Raw genomic sequence first — 17,579 nt, 5'->3', positions numbered from 1 at the left:
AGGCGAAAGCTAGTATGTAATAAAATTAAAGTGTCTGAAGTATCGAAAACGAATCCAGATTCTGCATATATTTTTGTTACTGATAACGAAAACATTTTTTTTGTCTGTCTGTCCGCAAGCCAAGTTTGTTCCGGGTAATATCTGGAACGGGTGTACCGATTTTAATGGGACTTAGACTGGAATGTAGCTGATGCACGCGGGAATGTTATATACATTTTTTTTTAATTTCCTTTTATATCTTATATCACAAGTTGCTAAAATAGTATGTAGTTATCATCTTTCGATTGGTCAATAACAGGTTTAAAAAAAGCACATTATTTTGAATTAAGTTTTCGTTTTCAAATCCTGTAACACATATCAAACTGTTCCACATTCAGAGTCTCGTCAACATTTGAGTACAAAGTGAAATGTATTTTCACTTGAAAATACAAAGAAAATGTCCACAACTCGCTTAGGAAATAAAAATAGTTTTATGTTTTAAACTTATCAATGTATAGCTTTGCTACGTACATTTCAGAAAGAACTTTAGAACAAAAGGCGCCATTGGCTACGTTCAGATTTACGGATAAAAGATGCTACGCTGCTACGGTGCTACGTTCCTATTGCTACGGATGCTACGTTGAAGTTGTCGGCTGCTATATTGAGAAACTTCTATACTACGGTACATTACATTCCGCAACATGCAATCAATAATGGGATTTGTTGGATTAATTTTGTTTGTATTGGTTACGACTGTAGCCGGTAAAACCAATGGATTAAATCCAATGTGCTCGGCTTTAGAGAGTTAAAACTATAGTGTTTTATTTAATTTTAATAGTAACTTTTTTCTTTTTATAACATAGCTTTCGCCCCCGGCTCCCTCTCTTTCGAATTCTACTTCCAAATTATCCACTACATCTATGCCAAATTTCATCGAGATCCATTCAGCAATTAAGGCTTCATACTCTAACAAACATCCATCCATCTAAATATTCGAATTTGTAATATTAGTAACATTTCCATTATTAAAAAAACAATTTAATTATTTACATAACAAATTTAAAGCAAGTATTTAACAGTAAAATCTTCTATACCAAAAAAATAAAACATTTAGCAAAAATTTATTTCGCATTTCGCAGCCAAATCGGCGAACATGTTACTTTGAAGGGAGTAGAAATAATTTACCAGTCACGCAATAATACGGTCGAATACTCGCAGAACGTATTTAGAGCCTTTTCAACTGTAAGTAAATCTCTACTATTTATTTAATGGAGCTCGCTATGTAAAGTTAAATAAGGGTTGAAAACAAACAACACCTACAAATTATTAAATTCAACTTTCTCATATTATTCGAGCGTGAACGAATAAATAAAATAGATAAATACGATTAACAGTGGTAGTGCCCGCTTTAACATCTTAGCACGAATAGGCCGGCACGCCCGGAGTAATACCACGACCACACAGAAGACAGGCGTGAAATGGAAGCAATTCCGTGTTTCGTATGATGAGTGTGGTGCCGGAGGCCTAATTTAAGTCCCTTTCTCTTTACCACCCTTTTCTTATAAGGAGAGGATGGGAAGAGGAAGTGGATTTAACGGAGGAGGAGATACATAGGAAGGGGAGATATCCTCTTTATGTGCGTCTCCTCCTCTGTCAGATAAGGTTAGGCAACGCATCTGCAATTGTGGATGTCTATGGGCAGCGGTCGCTTCGCCATTTTGGCGGATTCAGGTGGCCGCTTGCTCGTTTGCCACCTTATGTTATAAAAAAAAAAAAACGACAATTTGTAAACGAAGTTAACTGTCGACACACTAATAAAAACGTATTCTTATCTCTATTTTCGTCAGAGACAATAATTGAGTACCGTAATCTATTCGGTAAAAATTCATTTTAAACAATACCTTTTTTTCATATTTAGCTTTTAAAACGTCAATCAATTTCAATCAAGATTAATTTCTAGTTAATCGTTGTTTAACATTATTTCGGTTTCTAGAAAGCTTTCTTTAATTAATCAAACTAATTGATTTTACCTAATCAAATTGTAAGGAGAGTTTAAGTACATATAAAAGCTAGATTTATAAAAAGACTAAGCAGGACCCTTACTAAATTATAAATAACAATCCAACGTGTAAAATAGGTAACGGAAACATTGGATTTTGTTCAATTATCTGACAGTGACGTCATTTTTAAACTATCTGAGCCTCTATCAGCCAGTGGTGGTGTCCCTAATAAATAAACAAATACTAACAGAAATCTTAAAATATCGTATTCGCTTACCAATTTGAATCCGATTACAAATACAGTATTCAGCGGTAAAGTGAACCCATTGTGGGTAGGTTTGCGTGCCAGCGAATAATTTTCTCTAAATAATTTGTGTAGTCTGCAAAATGAGAACGGAAAAAGCGGCCCCGTGTTAAGACACCAGGTTTGTAGACATAGGCAAAAAAGTCTTTATGTAATTACGCGATATTAAATCATTATTCAGCGTTTATTTCTGCTACCTTGAGTTGTAATCAAATGGAAAAAAATGACAGCTCGTTTGCATTTTAAAAGTTCGTACGGAATAAAATCCTTAGCAGATGGACCTTCAGAAGTGTGGAATGTAGCTTTTTAGAAATAGTTAGAGAGTAACACAATCGAATCGAAAACAATAGCTAATTAAAAGAAATTCTGCATTTGGTCTTTTAATTTTGGTAATGAATGCCAGATTTTAGTGCCCCACAATAAGCATAACATAACTGTTAAAAATCACATAAGCGTTGTTCATTTGTTTTCTTCTATGTTTTTAACATAAACTACAATGATTTTAATTCTTTTTTTTAATATCAGCAGTTTTTTTATTACATTACTAATATTTCCTTTAACCATCCCAACTAAGATAAAATGAATTAAAATCCTGATAAAACGAAATAATTATTTCATGTATTTAATGAATAAATAAATAAGCTGTAGACTTGTGCTAGGATTTTCACAATAGTCGAATGGCAGGATTCGAAAACTAGACCGCAAGATCGGTAGTCCGTATCCCAAAATATTATTTGCGTTTATATTAAATTTGAGTATGATAAAATTACGTATGTAACTCACATAGGCTTTAAGTGAGCACCGTAGTTATTAATACCGATTGTAAATTGACGGGTATTCTGTCGTATTCAGCGCACAGGGAAATCACATACACGACACGTGGCAGTTTATTTAACTTTATGGTAAAATGTTCAGAAAATAAAAGGGATACTGTAACAGGGACATGCGAAGGGTGAATTTAAATTACTAGTATTTGAAACTTTTATTATTCGAAATCGTTAGATATGTACTTTATGGAAATTTATTACTATTTAATGTAAATCATAAATAAAATTAAAATAAAGTAATGTAACATTTAATCCTTAACAACATTGCAACACAAGCAAATAAAAAAAAAAGAAACATACTAAGTAATAAAATATATGAAAGAAAATGGAAAACCTGATACACGTTTAAAAGGCGATATATTTTTATACACTGTGTCATAGATATTATCCTAATATTTAGTATCGATTATGCGTTATCGATTATTGTTTTTTATTTAAAAGGTTTTAAAATAAAACATCCATTTTCAGAACATTATCTTCCATTGATATATCTATTATTAAGAACATACTTATTTGTACTTTTCGCAAGTCATAAGTTTTAAAAGTCTTCTTTTCATTTTGATCCTAAATTATTTCATATTTCCCATTTTTTACCTTATTTTCCTCCAGACGAAAGCTCGACGCTTTCCCTAGAAGCTTTTACTGGTTATTGGTAAGATGGATCGTTGACGGTTCACTTTCCACGAACTTTTATAGATGTAAAAACTATGTACGCGTGTTGAAGGATTTCTAACTTAATGTCTTATTACTTTAAGTCAATTTGAAAATGTAATAAATCAAACTACATATATAAATTCAAAATCGATTTTATAAAAATATGAATACGATGTTTTTACGTATAAAGTTTACGTTATCGTCTGTTCTTTCTGTCTTTAGGTTGTTTACAATAATAACCATATATTTACTAAGCTAGCGCGAACCATCTTTCGAGCACATCATCCTAACATCCGATGAAATATACAAACTAAAATCATTGATGATGATTTCAGTACATACAAAAATACAAATCTTCCCTCTTTATAATAATAGTATAGATTGGGATAGTAAACTAGCTGTTACGTGCGTCTTCATCCGCATGAAATCATGAAAATTTTATTCCATTGTTCACATTTATCAAATTATTAATTACTAATGACATGACACGATGACAACCTTGCTTCCGTGATGGCAGCAACTTATGGTCTCTTTCCCACATTAAGGTTTTTATCCAAAATATTTACCCCCTAAGTTTAATGGCGTTAAAATATATAGCCTATAACGTGACGCAATGTATGGCTTCTTACTAAAAAAGAATCATTCACAAATATGCTGTAATTGCTGACATCTTAGGTAACAAAGTGTGTGTTTACGCTTTATTATAATAGTATATATATGTACACGTAGTATTCATATGAGAACGTTTGCGGTTGTACTGACTCGAGTCCAATCGTTCATATTGAGTTCCTTGAGTAAATATCTTACAGCTGTATACCGTATACAAATAGATATATTTACTTCTCTACTATTAAGTTTATTATCTGTAAAACGATATGAGCAACCATAGATTTAAAATCCGGAATAATTTTTAAAATTCAATTTGTTTCTTGAAGAATGTACTAAAATATTGTGGTTAAGTACCCGACTTCCACCTAGGAAGTTGGCCATCTACCAGGGCATTAGAACCTACTAAAAGTAGGGGGTTCTAGTAGGTAAAAACCTTAACATAAATTTAGTTTTACCTGTGGCGAAGGGTATGTTTATTACATCCTCGAAACCAAAAATGTAGTTTTCGATATTATTGCTATATTTTTCTTACATTTTTTCTGAACTTCAAGATTTAAACGTAAAGTTATAAAAAGATGATCTCTTATGCGACCTAAAAGTTAATCTCGTCAAATGGAAGACATTAAAGCATATTTTCATGTAAATCGTCCCCATCTTTTGAATGAACTGACAAGTTGTCAAGTTCCTTGTGATTGATTGCCACGTCTTATGTAAGTGGGCCTTTAGAATTCGCAAAACCGGTGAAGGCTCGTACAGACTCTTTGAATTTGCTTTGAGATTTTTTTAATATAAGATTTTATTGTTGATATTTACATTTCATATGCCTTTGTTATTCGCTGCTGTGTCGTTTTTTGTTATCAATTCATTTGAGATATTCAAACTAAATTCTAAGTTACTAGTTTTTTTTTTTAATTACCCTCCTGCCTTTTTCTCACTCTATATAAGGTTAACAGGATTCTCTTTTTAATTAATCTATTATTATTTCTTTCTTAATAACGTCTTCTTTAATGAAATACATTACTGTTTTTTTAAGCCCACGTCTATCAATATATCTATCAACAATCACATTTTAACAGTCGTCGTGTGCCCTTGAAATATTTAGAGCTCGCGCACACCTTTGACTAAACTATCGCACAATTGTTTGGTCTCGCTTTGATTCCTGTAAGCTTATATGGAGGTGCGAACATTACTCGATTTTTAGCTGTGCAACTTAACAGTTGAATAGGCTGTGAAACAATCGACAATCGCACAGTTGTGCGATGTTAACTCATAGGATTGCGTTCTTAATATTCACTTACTGCAGGCGCTATATTTAAAAGGTGATCATTAAATTATATTTATTTAAAACAAATCGATTGAACGTAGTTTAAATTCCACTTCCATCGAATCCATTTAACGTCCGCATTTCTACGGCGCCTTCATTATTTCCTTCGTTTTATCCCTCCTTCCGCCACTTTGATCGCAGAAACCACCCAGTTTCAGTATTAATTTTATCTCCGAAGGCGAATTCTTACAGGAATTTCATCGTTAAATGCTCTATTGGACTATTTGATGATTAGTAAAACTTATTAGAATATGAAAGGAAATGTTCTGAACAATTAATTTGACTTCTACGTTATGATTCTAAGAAAAACTAAATTAAACAGTACTCAAAAGGTAATCATCATACTAATACCATTATTATAAATACGAAAGTTTAGATGCATGTATGTATGTTAGAGTTTGTAGCCTAAACGGCTTAACGGATTTCGATGAAATTTGGTATAGATTTTGAGGATAGTCTGGAAGAACACATTACTCACTTTTGCTTTTTTAATTCCACACACGGAGTCATGGGCGAAAGCTAGTTTACACTATAAATGGTAGTTATTTTCATTTATTGTAAATTAAACAAAAATTAAAGTAGTAAATGTTGATTAACTACAATCAAATTTAAATAAGGAAGGTGCTCTTTCTTAAACTAAAGAAAAAATTGTTTCCTTTGAACTTAATACTGGCAATTTAAATTTTTAATCAAAAGTGTTTATTGCGTTCACAATTCATATTTATTATGAAATAAACGTTATACTCCCCCGATAAAGAGTTTATTTCCCCTTCGACAATGCTGAACGTGGCTTGATTAGAAACATTCAACGGTAGTATGAAGTATGGAAAGAAACATTTACCCTAATTAGAGCGTAGGGAGTTTACCACTGAGAACAGCGCCATCTAGTTTTTTTTAAAAAAAAACAAGAGTTTAAAATTGTAATCTTGCTTACTCTTTGATAAATCTCATTGACATTTACAATGAAAACTTTATTATCTATCTATTTGTTATTACTTCCATATAATTCTGTCAGTCTCAATTGATGACAATACTGAAATATTCCAAAAAACATTCATAGTTTTACGGTAACATAACAGAATAAAGAGTACATAACTCTCCAATTGTATAGTAAAATAAATAAAACGATTGGGTATTACCTAAATCAGAATAGCTGGGAAATAGACTGGCTATATAAATTCTCATAAATAATTTTTATGGCACTTATTTATGATTAACCAGGAATAGTATTAACTTGCTTTTACTGAAGTCAATAAAAATTGTTTAAGACACTATTTAATTGCTTCTTTCTCTATTACAGGATTACGAAATCACGTTTTAAATAAGGTATTACAAAAACATCTTACTGATATCATAGATGCAAAAGTTAAGATGGAGGGATGGATGTTTGTTAGAGTTTGTAGCTTAAACGACTGAACGGATCTTGATGAAATTTAGCATAGATATAGGGATAGTCTTGAAGAACACATAGGCTACTCTCAGTTTAGTTTTTTAAATTTACTCTTACGGAGTCGCGGGCGAACGCTAGTATTATTATATTTACCGGTTTTATTTAGGTAACTATCTACGTTAACACTTTAATTTCTATATGACTATAGGTATATGTGTACTTTGTGTACCTTAAAGTGTCAAAATCAGCGTACGAACTGTGACATATGAGGACAAAGATTAAAATCTGTCAAAACAATTGTAAACAATTATAAAAAAATCGATGTAATTAGTTAATTGCATAATCTATCCTGTTTAAATTGTCATAGATAAAGGGTTGATAGTGTTAAATAAAAAAAAAAAAACACCAGCCTATTTGAAAATCCAGTAAAGCCATCATTTAAAGCGACCGTTTCGCGGTTCCTTCATAATTTCCTTTACTTTATCTCATTTCCCGGCGCTTTGATCGCTGAAACCTGACAGCTTCGGTTTTAATTTGCCAATTCTAGGCTAAACTTTTTCATTTAAAAATCGAAAATTCAGGAAATTTTATAAAAATGCTTTCAATAATTCCTATACTTTTGGAATAATAAACTGTGTATGTACATTTGTACTAATATTGTAAAGAGGAAACGTACGATTTGATTGCATTAAATAGGCTCCGAAACGACTGAACTGATTTCAAATATTCTTTCTTTAGATATCTAGGTTGTTACTGAGTAGCATAGACTATATTTTAATACCATGAGAAGAGTTTGGGTATGACAGAAAATATATGAGACGTATGTTCTTTGCCACCTAGGCGAAGCTGCAGCGCATCGCTAGTCTATACTAATATTATAAAGAGGAAAGATTTGTATTTTTGTATGTATTGAAATAACTTAAAAACCACTGGGCTGATTTAACTATTAAAAAGCTGCGTTATCGCCGAGTAACAGGCTATAGTTTTACATTTCGCCTAAGATGTGAGCAAATACAGCATATTTTTGAAGAATTATTTTTTTAATAAAATACCCTACACTTACGTCACAGTTTAGGCTCTATGTTTTCACGCCGTTAAACTTAGGGGTTAAATATTTGGGATAAAATCCCTAATGTGGGAAAGAGGCCATAAGTTGCTGCCAACATCAAGGAAGCAAGGTTGCCATGGTTTGTCATCATTTCATGTCATTTTGACATTTGCATTTGATAATTTGACACATGTAAACAATACAAATTTTTTTCATAATTTTACGCGGATGAAGTCGCACGAGAACAGCTAGTTAAATATATTACGTATAATTGCGGAAAAAAACAAACACGGCACGACTAAATATTTTTCACAATCACTGAATATTCGACGACATAAAAACGTCTCTAAAAGATTTATAGGAAGAGCGAGGCAAAGTATGTCGTTTGTTACCATCATTAATCATGCGTAGAACAAGCATTACTGTGTTTTTCTCTTCGAGATTTAATACGAATTCTATGTTATTTTAACATATAAAAACTTATATTTGGATAGCTGAACAAAACTCGTTAGGTCGATCGTACTTTCAGGTCTATATTCTACATCAAACTTGACCAAAAATTACCACACATTAAGCCTCAGCGTAAAAATCCTACAAGTATTATAAATGCGACAGTTTAGATGGATGTTTGTTAGAGTTGGTATCCTATATGGCTGAACGGATCTCGATTAAATTTGGTATAGATGTAGAGCATAGTCAGAAAAATCAAATAAACTACTTACTTTTGTTTTGGCGAAAGCTGGTAATTACATAATTTGAATCTACGCAAGTGACATTAAGTGGATGCATTGGGGAAGGCCTAACCAGTGACCAGATAAATGCTGCTGATGATGATTGTGATGATGATGATGATGATGATGATGATGATGATGATGATGATGATGATGATGATGAGGTGATATCATTATTTTAACTATAGTATCTTCATTATATAATCGAGAGTTTCGACTACCATAACACTGAAACAAAAACAGATTTTATTCGTTTTTCTTTAAACAGGAAAAATAATACTTTACAAAGGTTTATCGGTAGGGGAAACTGATAGCTTTAGGGAATGTAAAATAAATGTTTTATAAAAAGACATGCCTTCAAATATGCATAGTTCAGTGATATTTCAAAGGATGTATTTGCATTCAGGATTGCAGCTTTATTTATTCCTCATATGATTGATGAACGTTGCGAGGAGTACATTTTTCTTACATAAACCAATATACGTGTCATAAAAATGTAGAGAAAAACCTCGTACACTCCGTGATGCCTCAGTTCATATAAAATTGTTATATTTTATAACAGAAAAGAAATAAAATAACCTAATATGTGTAACATGGTGATAAATATTTTGTTATATTTATGTAACCTATACTTCTATACTATAGAATATAATATATACTAATATTAAAAAGCGTAAATACACACTACGCGTAAGATGTCAGCAATCACAGCATAATTATGAATAACTATTTCTTTAATAAAAACTCTACACTTACGACGCATTTAAGGCGCTATTTTCACGCTATTAAACATGGGGGGTAAAAAAATTGGAATTAAATTCCATGTGGGAAAGGGACCAAAAACTACAAGTTGCCAACATTAAGGAAGTAAGGTTATTATGGTATCGATAATTTAGATATTTGTAATTGGGAATTTGACAAATGTAAGCAATAAAATAAAGTTTTTATAATTTCAGGCGGATAATGCCGCACGCAAAATGCTGTGTTTTATAAATTTTAACTCTTTATCTAGCATTCCATCCGGACACGTACGGGACGTATTTTTTAAAACAGCTTTAAATATACCTACAGTAATAGTAATATCTGAAGTATTGATATTGTAATGTTGGGTTTTTTTACATCATCAATTCATAATTTTACCCCTAATAATACTAATTTAGTCTAAATATCCTCTGTAAACTATAGTTTCAAAACAGTAAATAAATAACATTTATAAAGGTTAGTACACATTTAAAACAATTTGTGTATTCATTTATTTTTCTCGATATGATTAATTCTGAACGAGAAAATTAGCCTTCTCTTACATACAAATTATTATTATTTGAATCGAAGATCAGATTTTCCTAAATTTACAATACAAAGTGATCGCGGCGTCTCGCGTGTTATTAGACAATGTTCAAAAATATTATATTACTCACTAATAAGGTAGCTTTTTAACAGTAAAAGAATTTTCGAAATCGGACCAGTAGTTTTTGAGTTATTTCAATACATACAAATATACAAATCTTTCCTCTTTATAATATTTGTAGAAGGAGACCGAATTTTAGTCCCTTTCCCTTTCCACCCTTTTCTCAAGAGGAAATGATGGGAAGGAAAAGTGGATTTGACAGTTGAGGAGACGCATAGGAAGGGGAAATGTCCTTTTTATGTGCCTCTCCTTCTCCGTCAATTAAGGGTAGGCGACACATCTGCAAATGCGGATGTTTATGGACAGCGGTCGCTTTCCACTTTTGTGGATTCAGGTGGCTTGATCGTTTGCCACCTTATATTTAAAAAAAAAATGTATAGATATAAATATTAATGTTATAGAATACATTTTTATTTTTTGTATTTAAAAATATATGCCAAGTATTAAGTTGGTTAAGTTGAATTATCTCTGTACGCTTCGCTGCACGTCTGATTGTTTGAAACTTTAACTTTCAATTATCCAAATACCAACCGAGCGAGTTTGAGTTTTGTTTGAATGTTAAAGGTTCGAAGTGTAACTTTGTAGTTTTAACTGATTTAACTATAAGTAACTATTTAAAGCCGCTGCTTTGCTGTTTAAAATCTATTTTTTATATTATTTTTCACTATATTACTGCGATTAAAACTATATTCACTAAATTATTAGTTTAATAAAACTACTAGCTGTCCCCGTGCGGCATCCGCATGGAATTAGGAAAATTTTATTTTATTACTGACATTAGTTATATCATCAATTGCAAATGTCTATATGACATAACATGATGACAAACTGTGGCAACCTTGCTTCCTTGATGTTGGCAGCAACTTATGGTCTCTTTCTCACATTAAAATTTTATGCAAAATATGTACCCCCTAAGTTTAATGGCGTGAAAATATATAGCGTAAAGCGTGACGTAAGTGTACGGCTTTTTATTACAAAAGATTTATTCAAAAATATGTTGTAATTGCTGACATTTTAGGCAACAAAGAAGTGTGTGTTTATGCTTTATTATTATAGTATAGATACGAGTATATTGATTTACTGAATGTCTCAAAAAATATTGTAAGAGCGGGCGCAAACACACTTAACTAGACCACAATTGTTATGCGATTGCCAACTGTTTAGTTGCACAACTAATAATCGAGTCATGTGCGCACCTCCTCCACCTCTATTTAAGCTATAGGAATCAAAGCGAAACTAAACATTTGTGCGATAGTTTAGTTTCAGGTGTGCGCACGAAGTAGATAAATGTTGATATTGGAATATGTGATAAAACTTCCACACACGAAATAATTATAGCTTAAAAGCTTTAATTTAGTGCCGTATACCGAGCAAATTTTGTTAACCGCTTCGACCTCAATATTTTGAATATTTTATGAAAGTCATAAAGAGCTTTATTTACGCTGCTTATAAGCCAATTTGCAACGAATAAATTGTGGGCGTTTTAAATAGTTTTTCGTTTATGGACAAACAAACAATAGAGTGGATTACCTATTATTCACAGATTCCCTTTCAACCTTTTTTTATGTAAAAAGAAAATCTAGAAATCCAGTATAAGTAATTCTTATTTGTGACTTCGAGTGGCTGGAAAACTACTTAAGTTAGAAATGACTTGGTCGTAATCAACTATGCTGGTCCCGGCCGAGAGTCCCACACGAAACTGTCCCTGCTGCCTCCGCAAGTGCGTAAATGCATTCCCCGCGATAAAAAAAAAAAAAACTATGCTGGTCCCAGTGCAGGTTGGGTATGCAGGTTGTATCACGATATTTATTGCAATAAAAACTTCATGAAATTCGAAAATCAAAAATCACATTTGGGATAAACAGTACCCGTATGACTAGCTACTGAACCAATGAGACTCCGATGCTCTCTTTTTTAAGTGAAGGAAATGTATTTGTTGATTTAGTACGAAAGGTGCACCACAACGTTCCCCGTTCTGTTGATGGATGGTATTGACTAATCACAGCGTTGTGGAGGCAATTTTTTACCGATTTCCCCATGTTTGTTTTGACGGAAATTTTATAGCTGTTTATGTTGTAGGTAAAAGGGTACATAATATAATAGAAAAAAACTATAATATTATTTAATTTCTGTACTATCGAAATTTGATAATATGGATAAAATTAAGTTATCTAAACTTGACATTATTAAAAGAAATGGAATTGAATATTCTGATCAGTAAATTATCTTTTTATATCAAAATAAAATTAATAAAATGTACTTAATTTCTTCTGAATTACAAATCAGATTACGGAGTCGTTCGGAACCCTCGGGGGTAACTTTGAAATTAATACTTATGTATTATTTATTATGTCTCAGTAAGAGCCCGCGCACACCTTTGACTAAACTATCGCACAACTGTTTAGTCGCACTTTGATTCCTATAAGCTTATATGGAGAAGCGCACACTACTCGATTTTTAGTTGTGCAACTAAATAGTTGAATGGGCTGCGAAACAATCGACAATCGCACAACTGTTGTGTGATATGTGGGCACGCTGTAACAATTTGTTTTCATTCTTTTTCCTTTCTAAGAACTTTGTCCTCAATTTTAAGAGTCAACTACCTGACTGAGATATCAACGCATAGCCAACTGTGACTGGAGACTTGAAAGTTTGTATGGAGAAATTATTTTTATTTACTAGAATTAACAGAATATTTATCTTTTATGCGGATAAAAACGCGGGCAAGGGCTAGTTAGTATTACTCTTTTAAAGGTTCAAAAAAGCTTTCCATAGACAAAAAGATTACTTAATTATTTATAAAAAGAGTTAATTTCTAAGAAGCCTTTTGACTTCTTTAGGTTTATAAATTTATTTATTAAATATCCTTCGTCCCATTGTGTTCTGTTGACAAGAAGATGAAAGGTAAAAATGAAATAAGAATTTCGTGAAATATTAATTTCTGCTCAAACGGTATCCAAGGTGACAGCATAATTAATTTCAAGACCTTCCGACCTAAAGAAACGTGAATTTTAAACGATTATAAGTGTTCATCATTTCATTTTAATCATGCTTATTTATTAATGTGCTTAATTTTCTAAAAACAATTGGATTAAACATCAATATAAATTATCTAGCGTCAAAAAATGCCCTCCCACTCTTTTACGTCTTGACATATTTTTTTTTATTTTATAACATTAGGTGGCAAACGAGCAACAGGCCACCTGAATACGCTAAAATGGCGAAGCGACCGCTGCCCATAGAAATCTGCAATTGCAGATGCGTTGCCTTCTCTTATCCGACGGAGGAGGAGACGCACATCAAGTGGACATTTCCCCTTCCTATGTATCTCCTCCACCGTCAAATCCACTTCCTCTTCCCATCCTGTCCTTATAAGAAAAGGATGGTAAAGAGTGAGGGACTTAAATTAGACCTCCAGCACCGCACTCATCAGACGAAACACGGAATTGCTTCCATTTCACGCCTGTCTTCTGTGTGGTCGTGGCATTACACCGGGCGTGCCGGCCCTACAGTGCTAAGATGTTAAAGCGGGCACTACCACTGTTGACTACTCCTACGTAATTGTATTCTGCATATCGACTTGTAAGATTTTCCGATCTGCCAAGATCTGTCAACAACTGTACTTTTAATACACTTCAAATTAATTATTGATGTTTATTAAGTAATCATCACATGTATACTAATATATTGCGAATGTTTAGATAGATGGATGTTTGTTACAGTTTGTAGCCTAAACTACATAATGGATCTCGACGAAATTTGGCGTAGATGTAGAGCACAGTATGGAATAACACATAGGCTATTTACTTTTGGTTTTTTAATTTCACGCAAACGGAGTTGCGGGCGAAGGCTAGTACCTTATAATGGGTCAATTCTACATAAATCCTAGTCTAGTCGACTTTCGTAATGCTTGCTTACTGTGTAGATTATGTGTTTGATCGAGAAAAAAAATCACATTCATTCAAAACTAATACATGAAACCATCGAAGCGTGACATCTATATAAAAGTTAGAACATACGAGGGCTATGACCGAATTTTTCATACAAAAATTCAAAAAGTCGGCCAAGCGAATGAAGCATGGAATTCTTATGAGTGTATTACGGTCACGTTTGTTTCTCTTTTGATTAATGATTGCTGTACGCAAACAACAAATCTTTACGAACGACTCTATGTTGCCTGTTTTTACCGTTAGTTACCGTTGACAAAATATTCAAATAAAATATTCCTTTCTGTATACAAATAACATAAAAACTACAGGGCCTATTTCAAAAATGTTTTCACCGTTACAAAACTATGTTTTCACTGAGTAACATAGGTATTTTTTATTACTTTTAAAGTCACGCTGATGAAGTCGCGATCATAAAAACGTACAAGCGACATCGGAATTCGAAATAGCGAAGTGACTACTACCTATAGGATATCTATGGAGTAGCGTTTGCAGATGCGTAGAGTGCATTACAAATGTAACTCACTGTCTACGGTTATACAGTTGTTATTTGAAAAACTGAATACCACGTGTAACAGATCCTACTTTTCACAGCATTGTTTACTAAACAAACTGTTTATCAAACGAATTTGGCCAGTTCTGATGTTTCCGCAAATTGTGTGTAGTATCGTTGGCCAAATCTAATTTCGAAATTCCATCCTCGTCTACTTAGAAACATGTTGTTGGGACACTACGCGTATTTACATATTGAGAATTCGAGTCACGTGAATACTTTGCCCCGGCCGTTTCAAAGACACGCCTGGTAATTGTATTAGCCCTGAAACGTATACCTGTTCCGAATAATCTACTAAACCAGTTTAGGCGAAATCAAAAATGATATCTATAATCAATGGAATAAATTGTCTGTTGATATTATGTTTGTTTATGTATAACTTTTTCCCCGTGACTCCGTCCTCGTGAAATTAAAAAAGGAAGTAACCTATATTCTTCTGTACTCTCCACATCTGTACCAAATTTCATCAACATTCGTTCAGTAGTTTAGAATACAAACTCTAACAAACATCGATCCATCTAAACTTTCGCATTTATAATCTGTCACTTAGAATTGAATGGGAATACTGTCACCAATGGTCCCTAATTTAATATATTTCTATGTGTTTTATACCTAAATCTCTAGATTTTTCATACAAAAAATTCAAAAAGTATTACCACTCTAGTGGCAAATGATTTTCTACCTAATTGTTAGGAAACAAAAGTCCATGAGTGTCTCTTAATTAATTTTAAACTTATGTATTTTAACTACCCACTATGTTTAGATAAATATGAATGTCGCTTGACTATCTTTACCATTCCCGTAACTCTGTGAATGTTGATCTATTCAGCGGTAACTGTTATCAAATTTTCGTCTACAAGTTTAAACTTTGACGTGTACAGGCTGCGTACTTTCAGACAGTGAGATCTCAGCCTCCCAGCAGACTGACCCACTTTGATTCGCTCAAACCTCTGAGTAACTCATCAAGAAGATACCACAAATGCACACGTTTGCACTGACACAAAGGAATTGTTTACGCTTTGTGCATTTTGTTGTTGGATGCTTTGCTACTTTAATCTTACCTTTTACTCAGTAAATATAGAGAAACATTTTACATTGCATTTTAAATGAAGAATGATTTGCCATATTGCGGAATACCAGCTGATTTCTTTGCGCACATTAGAAAGTGATGTTAAAAATATCATTTCTTTCTCGTGAAACAAACGAATTGCTCATTATTATACCACAATGCACAATTATGTCAACATTGTTATATCGGTAGAGATGAAGGACATCGTTAAAGACAAGTAAAAGAAATCAACGCTCTCAAAAATTCTAAATAACGCATAGCGAGGGGAAAAGAGACAGACATATGTCACGTAGCTTCGTTTTCTTCAATTACTAAACAGCCCAACAGTGACGTCATGATTCTATGAATTTCTATATAAAGTACTTTGAAAGTTAAAGCTGCCCTCTTTATATTAAAGTCTGTTCGAAACAATGTTCTTAAAGTTTGTAATCAGAAGTTGGGGGAATCTTCGGAATTATAATCTTAATTGAATCTCAAATGTTCTCAATGGGATATTCCAAATCCCATGATAAAATTAATTTAAACATTCTTTCTCTGTGTTATTCACATACTAGTGACTTGTGGCACCACACTTGCTGCAGACATTTTAGGTATAAAAAGAGCAATTAAATCATCACAGCATACATTTTGTGTTATCTAAAACTGCTGGAACTATATTTCGCATGGTATTGGACAGTGACGTCATTTTAAAACATCTGAATCTCCATCTTCAAGTGAGACAGGCCTTAAATCTATTAGTTGATTGTACAATTAAAAACACAATCAGTTTTAAATTACGTTAGTTTACCTTACTATCATGTTATTGGCTAAGTTCAAATTGTTTACGTACGATATATTCCAGGCAAATTTACTACACCTGATTTTGCTCGATTAATTTCACTACAGGTTGGATAAACTTCATCTGTTATTCAACGGCAGCTGTTATCAGATATTCAACAACAAGACTCCGCTTTGAAGTTTGCAGTTTACTTTCATACTTTATAACATCCTAGTCCCAACAGACCGACCCAGGTTGATTCACTTGGACAACATCAACTATCCTCGACTCCAAATGTTTGTCCACTTGTTAAAATTTGATCTACATTTGTTTAGATTAGATACTTTAGTAATAATCAAATTTAATTTTCTTGCTTCTGTCTCTCTGATTCCTCTCCCACATCAAATCATCGTGTAGGTTTGTCTTAATTAACTATTACTCTTATGAATGCTTCAGCTTTGTTTACCATCGCTTTTTCTTTTTTTGTTTAAATGAAAAAAAATATGTTTCATTTCCATGTTATTTATTTCATTGCTAAAATTATGATCGTAGTTACTAGATATGAACTAGCAAAATAACTAATTCATTATAATTCAATCAGCAATCAAATCTGTAACAATTTTGTTCCAATCAAATGATATCAGTAAACATGTTCAGAATTTCTCGGCTATATTCAATTCCGAAGACAAACATAGAATATTATGCTTTATTCAGTCAATTATTGAGTTCATTATCCTTTATCAATTCAGTCAATATATGAAGCAAACAGGATATAGCTGGAGAAATGTAGATAAGATTGTGTAAATAGTAAATCATGAATATCTCGTGAATATAGACGAATATTCAATCAATTGTTAACGCAACGTTAAATTTGTAGCATTATAAATAGAATCGTTTATCTGTATTAATGGAAAAAAACTATTACATTTTCTAACCACTAACGAAACAATAAAGGGTCATTGATTAGTGTTAAACGTAT

Source organism: Papilio polytes, unplaced genomic scaffold (assembly GCF_000836215.1).
Source record: "Papilio polytes unplaced genomic scaffold, Ppol_1.0 DF823923.1, whole genome shotgun sequence".
Taxonomy (NCBI): domain Eukaryota; kingdom Metazoa; phylum Arthropoda; class Insecta; order Lepidoptera; family Papilionidae; genus Papilio; species Papilio polytes.
Note: the sequence above shows the minus strand (reverse complement) of the source record.